This window comes from Panthera pardus, unplaced genomic scaffold, assembly GCF_024362965.1.
Source record: "Panthera pardus isolate Hobbes unplaced genomic scaffold, ASM2436296v1 HiC_scaffold_16, whole genome shotgun sequence".
NCBI lineage: Eukaryota > Metazoa > Chordata > Mammalia > Carnivora > Felidae > Panthera > Panthera pardus.
This window is the reverse complement of record NW_026526721.1, coordinates 89,120,957-89,128,018: the sequence shown is the minus strand read 5'-3', so window position 1 is coordinate 89,128,018 and position 7,062 is coordinate 89,120,957.

Genomic DNA, 7,062 nt, shown 5'->3' with positions numbered 1-7,062 from the left:
TGTACTCACACTACCCTGAGTAATTGAGATACATCACTGAATAAAATATGCAAATATTCTTGTCCTCATGAAGCCAATATCCTCACTAAATGTATTCTTCCTGTCTGACCCTACCAAAATTACTAGCAAAGTATAGTAATTTTGAAATTTTGATACCAAATAAGTTAGTTATATTTGTCTTCTTAAAAGTTACACCATGGAAGTATATCAAGATCAAAGTTCTATTGGCCACATTTCTTATAAAAAAGAGACATAACCATCTAAGGAGAAGATTATTACCTGGAGGAAAAGTTAATGCCAGGGTCTACACTTAGTAAGTCAATGGCAGAAGACCCTCACATTGGACCCAGAGTAATAATAATTTTATTGTAACATTGAAGACTTCAGAATCCTATGAGCCTGGTAAATAATTCGTAGCATATCACCTATTCATCGTATTTATTAACACATATTAGATTTTAGAATCCAAGGCTAAACTAGTTGGTCATAACTCTCATGCCCTATATTTTATAATCTTCTGCTTCTATTTTAATTAGAATGAATTTCACAGCATTGTCTCATCACTTACGTTTTCTATATTTCATCCATAAGGCAGAATCAACAACCTCCATTTTCCACTCCTCCACATTCCTTAAAAAGTAGGTCAACGAAAAAGTCCATATAATATTCTCCTGTGGAAGAAAAAGAAAGCATGAGCCTTTATGTATTTAACTTTGTTTTTAAAATGTATGTTTAAAAAAATGAACCATTAGGACTTTCTCAAGATAAAAACTTCTGCACTACAAAGGAAACAATCAACAAAACTAAGAAGCAACATACCAAATGGAAGAAGATATTTGCAAATGACATATCTGATAAAGGGTTAGTATACAAAATATATAAAGAACTTATCGAACTTAACAGCCAAAAAATAAATAATCCAGTTAAGAAATGAACAGAAGACATGAATAGACATTTTTCCGAAGAAGACATACAGATGGTTCACAGACACATGAAAAGATGCTTAACATCAGTCATCATCAGGGAAATACAAATCAAACTAGGATGAGATAAGACCTCACACCTGTTAGAATGGCTAAAATTAACAACACAGGAAACAGAAGATGTTGACGAGGATGCAGAGAAAGGGAAACCCTCTTACATTGTTGGTGAGAATCCAAATCGGTGCAGCCACTCTGGAAAACAGTATGGAGGCTCCTCAAAAAGTTAAAAACAGAGCTACCCTATGACCCAGCAAATGCACTACTAGGTATCTACCCAAAGGATAGAAACATACTATCCGAAGGGGCACATGCATGCATTCTGATATTTATAGCAGCATTATCAACAATAGGCAAATTATGGAAACAGCCCAAATGTCCATCGACCGATGAAAAAATAAAAAATAAATGTTCATCAACTGATGAAAAAAATGGAATATTACTCACACACACAATGGAATATTACTCACCATTAAAAAAGAATATAATCTTGCCATTGGCAACAAGGTGGTTGGAGCTAGTGTATTATGTTAAGTGAAATAAGTCAATCAGAGAAAGACAAATACCATACGATTTCACCCCTATGTGGAATTTAAGAAACAAAACAAATGAGCATAGGGGAAGGGGAAAAAAGAGAGGGAGGCAAACTGTAAGAGACTCTTAACTACAGAGAACAAACTGAGGGTTGATGGAGGGTAGGTGGATAGAGGATGAGCTAAATGGATGATGGGCATTAAGAAGGGCACAGTGATGAGCACTGGGTGTAATGTGCACATGATGAATCACTAAATTCTCCTGAAACTAATATTACGCTATATGTTAACTAACTAGAATGCAAATAAAAATTTGATATAAACAAAAACAAAACAACAACAAAAAATAAAATAAAATATGTGTTTAAGTTTGTTTCTGTGTATTAGTCTACTTGTGTCTTGTGTGTCTATGAGGTAAAGAATGTTCAAGATCTAACGTCTATAAAGACAACTATCAGTATTTAATTATGCAGAGCTTTTGTTTTGTTTTATCAATTCAAACCATAAAATAAGAGGAAAAACTGAACCATTTCTGAGGGATTTTTTTAAGATACTAAAATCCTTTGAGTTCCAAAACCTCCATCAAGGACATTTTCATTCTATATTCTTCACTATGTACCCATTTTTCTTCTGATTCCACTGTTCTAGAAAGCTTTCCTGAAGAGAGTAATTATGAATTGGCATCTAAAATTTTTGTAAAAGAATAAAACTGTATCAAATATATTGATTATTAACTGTCTGAATCACATTTCAAGAGCTTAGTGAAAATTATAGATACAGGTCATCTGAAAATATATATTGCTACCGCACATTTTTGCACACAGATTCAGGGAACATATAAATACCTAAAGCCCATCCACCCGAAGAACCACCAGACACAAAACACCAGCTCCAAAAGATAAATGATTTAAAATTTTAAATAATGCTTTATTCCCCCCTCTCCTTTCTCTCCTTTTATTGCATTTTTCCTAGCTGGAAAAACAGAAGAATAGCAAATTTATAGAAAATAAAAACCAATGGCCCCTGACCATATAAAAAAGATGATCTTCATAAAAATAATAAAAGAAGCACACATTAAAACAAATATGAATGGTTGCATTGTTTTATTAATCAGAGCAAAATTTATCAAGGGTGCAAAATATTAGGCACTAAATATTGCTGACAGGATTGCAAATTTGCCCCTCATTTTGGGAGGTGGGGGAGGCAGGAATTTTGAAAATGACCAGGCTACATATCCTTTGATCTGGAAGTTTCATTTTAAAACTATCCTCAAGAATTCACTTTCAGATACTTTTTTATTTTATTTTATTTTATTTTATTTTATTTTATTTTATTTTATTTTATTTATATTGTTTTAATTTATTGTCAAATTAGCTAACATACAGTGTATACAGTATGCTCTTGGTTTTGGGGGTAGATTCCAGTGATTCATTGCTTACATACAACACCCACTGCTCATCCCAAGTGCCCTTCTCAATGCCCATCACCCACTTCTCTCCTCCCCAACTCCTCCCCCCATCAACCCTTAGTTTGTTCTCCACATTCAAGAGTCTCTTTATGGTTTGCCTGCCTCTCTGTTTGAAACTAGTTTTTCCCCTTCTTTCCCCCATGGTCCTCTGTTAAGTTTCTCAAGTTCCACACATGAGTGAAAACATATATTTCTCTTTCTCTGACTGACTTATTTCACTTAGCATAATACCCTCCAGTTCCACCCACATTGCTGCAGATGGCAGGAATTCATTCTTTTTCATTGCCAAGTAGTATTCCATTGCGTATATATAAACCACATCTTCTTTATCCATTCAGCAGTTGATGGACATTTGGGTGCTTTCCATAATTTGGCGACGGTTGATAGTATTGCTATAAATAACCATGGGTACATGGGCCCCTATGAATCATCACCCCTGTATCCTTTAGATAAATTACTAGTAGCACTGTTGCTGGGTCATAGGGTAGTTCTATTTTTAATTTTTTGAGGAAGCTCCACACTATTTTCCAGAGTGGCTGCACCAGTTTTCATTCCCACCAACAGGGCAAGAGGGCTCCCCTCTCTCCACATCCTCACCAACATCTGTTGTTTCCTGAGTTGTTAGTTTAGGTCACTCTGACTGGTGTAAGGTGGTATCTCAATGTGGTTTTGATTTGTATTTCCCTGATGATGAGTGATGTTGAGCATCTTTTCATTTGTCTGCTGGCCATCTGGATGTCTTCTTTGGAGAAGTGTCTACTCATGTATTCTGTCCATTTCTTCACCGATTATTTGTTTTTCATGTGTTGAGTTTGGTAAGTTCTTTATAAATTTTGGATACTTAACCCTTTATCTGATATGTCATTTGCAAATATCTTCTCCCATTCTGTCAGTTGCCTTTTAGTTTTGTTGATTGTTTCCTTTGCAGTGCAGAAGCTTTTTATCTTAGTGAGGTCCTAATAGTTCATTTTTGTTTTTATTTCCCTTATCTTTGGAGATGTGTTGAGCAAGAAATTGCTGCAGTTGAGGTCAAAGAGGTTGTTGCCTGTTTTCTCCTCTAGGGTTTTGATGGTAACCTGCCTCACATTTAGGTCTTTCATCCATTTTGAGTTTGGTTTTGTGTATGGTGTAATAAAGTGGTCCAGTTTCATTCTTCTGCATGTTGCTGTCCAGTTCTCCAAGCACCATTTGCTAAAGAGACCGTCTTTTTTTGCATTGGATACCCCTTCCTGCCTTATCAAAGATTAGTTGGCCATACATTTGTGGGTCCAGTATCAGGTTCTCTATTTTATTCCATTGGTCTATGTGTCTGTTCTTGTGCCAGTACCATACTGACTTGATGATTACAGCTTTGTAGTAGACGCTAAAGTCAAAAGACCTCAAATAGTCAAAGTTATGTTGAAAAAGAAAACCAAAGTGGGAGGATCTCAGAAACTTATTGTTAGGGGGGTGGTGAGCCAGATAGCCTGATAAAACTGGTACACGATGATAAATATCCTTCAAACACATACATAGATTTGCCAGAAAATAAGGGAAATTCCCAAGGGCCAAAAACAAATGGAGAATGGGAAACCAGGGTAATAAACTAATGTTGAAACAATAATTGCTGTGGGAACATTTGACAGCCTTAGCAATCAAGATGCTTAGGTTTTGATGGCCATGCAAAGCACAGAGCACAAGGTCCACATGTGAGTTAGAAGTGTGACCAGTACATAAATTCAGATTATTTTACAGAATATACTCTTGATTTTAAAATAAATTAGCTTCCACCAAAAGAAGATGATGTGGAATTTCTCTCTTATGAACCTGAATTCTAGATAGGGAAAAGTCTCCCCTAAAATGCATAACCACAATTCTTGTTTCCCATGAGGTTAAGATATGGATTTATGCAATCTGAATGGTCCTGAGAACCTCAAATTAAGAAATCAATTTAAAGTAGGGTTGGGCTGTTAATACTTCTTGGTGCCTAGTAGGAACAGATGCAAAGCTTCTCTCAAAGGATGAATCCTCAAACCAGGCCTTATAGGATTTTCACAAATAAAGCCACCAAACAAACATGATAAGGAAATAAAACATATACAAATACCGAGATAAGACGAGATTGGGCGTGTTCAGGGTGGTATGTCCGTAGACTAAACATATACAAATACCTAAGGCAAAATTCACCAACAAGAATAAGTAGAACAACAGAAATCTCAGATATTGAGTATTAAATAAGAACAATTAAAGTAATAAAGAGATTAGAAACATAAGAATGCTAGAACGCACTATTCAAACATACCAGTAAATCTTAAAAAGAAAAGGAAACAGATTTCTATAATGAAAAATTAAATCAATGCAATTAAAATCTGATATATGAGTTAAAATATTTAACATGAATAAAAATAAAAGGTTGACAAGGCAGAAAATAGATCAATTTTATGAACATTCTACATGTGCTCAGGAAGAATAAAATCTCCAATTGTTAGAATAAAGGTGCAACATTCTTTGGGTGAACTTTTATGTTAAAACCTGTACACACGTTATAATGTATCTACTTCATTCATCAATTACTGAGAAAAGTATGTTGTTATGGAAGTAAAAGAATTTCATTTCTTTATGCTCATTTAGAAAATGCGGTTTTAGGGGTGTCTGGGTGGTTCAGTTGGTTGAGTTTCCAACTTTGGCTCAGGTCATGATCTTGTGGTTCGTGGGTTCAAGCCCCACGTCAGGCTCTGTGCTGACAGTTCGGAGCATGGAGCCTGCTTTGGATTCTGTGTCTCCCTCTCTCTGCCCCTTCCTTGCTTGCACTGTGTCTCTGTCTCTGTCTCCCTCTCTGTCTCTCTGTCTCTCTCTCTGTCTCTCTCTCAAAAATAAATAAACATTAAAAAAAATTCATAGAAAATGTAATTTTAGAATTATACACACACACACACATATAAAATTTATGATAATAACCAAAATATGTATGTAACCAAGAATAAATATAATAAAACATTTCTAAGACCCTTTTAAGAGAAACTATAAAATCTAACTGAAATACATGATCAATTATCTAAAATAGTGTATTTAACTATTAACTATGGTGTATTAAATACACCATATTCATGGATATTATTAAATCGTTAAGATAAAAGTTACACAAAAATGAAGATTAATCAATTCAATACAATTACCATCAAAATCCGAAGAAGGTTTTCCATAGCACTTGATAAACTGATTAAACAATGCACATGGACAACTAATAACCAGCACTAGCTAGGACTCTAATAAAAAAAAACAAGGAGAACAATTAGACCTACTAGATCTCATAACTTATTGTCAAACTCTATTATTAATTGTGACTAAACACTGACACAAGCAGAAAGGAATAAGGATAATAAGGAAGGCCCTTGTGAGGAGCACTGGGTGTTATATATAAGTGATGAATCACTAAATTCTACACTGAAACCAATTTTACCATGTATGTTAACTAAGTAGAATGTAAACAAAAACTTGAAATAAAAAAAAAAAAAAAGATAGAGAGAGAGAGAGAGAGAGAGCTAGGAATAAGGAGCTCAGAAGAGTATAAAGAACCGAGAAAGAGAGACTGGAAATTTTATACATGATAGATCAGTGGAGAATGGGTGGAATTTTTTATAAATCATGAAAAACAATTGGTTTTCCCTTGAAGAATAATACACCAGATCCCTATCTCACACTGTACATGAACTTCAAATCCAGGTGTACTGAAGGTACAAACATAATAGAAGCAAAACTTTAAAACTCTTAGTATAAAATATGGGAACCTAAGTATTTGGTATAAACAAGATGTAAAAACAATCCCATAAAGGAAACTAATGATAAATTTACATTGATTACACTGAAAACTTCTACTCAACATCAATAACAACAACAAAAACAAAAAACAAAAATAAAAGACAAAGCTCAGAATGGAAGAAGATGCAGTATTAAGTGTAGATTACACATAAAATTTTGAAGACTTAGTACCTTAGAAAATAAACCTTGGAGTTGATATCATTGTCATCAACTTTTATTTATGTTCTTCCCACATAAGCATTATTTTTTACTGTTTGTCTTAGCTCAAGCTACTATAACAAAT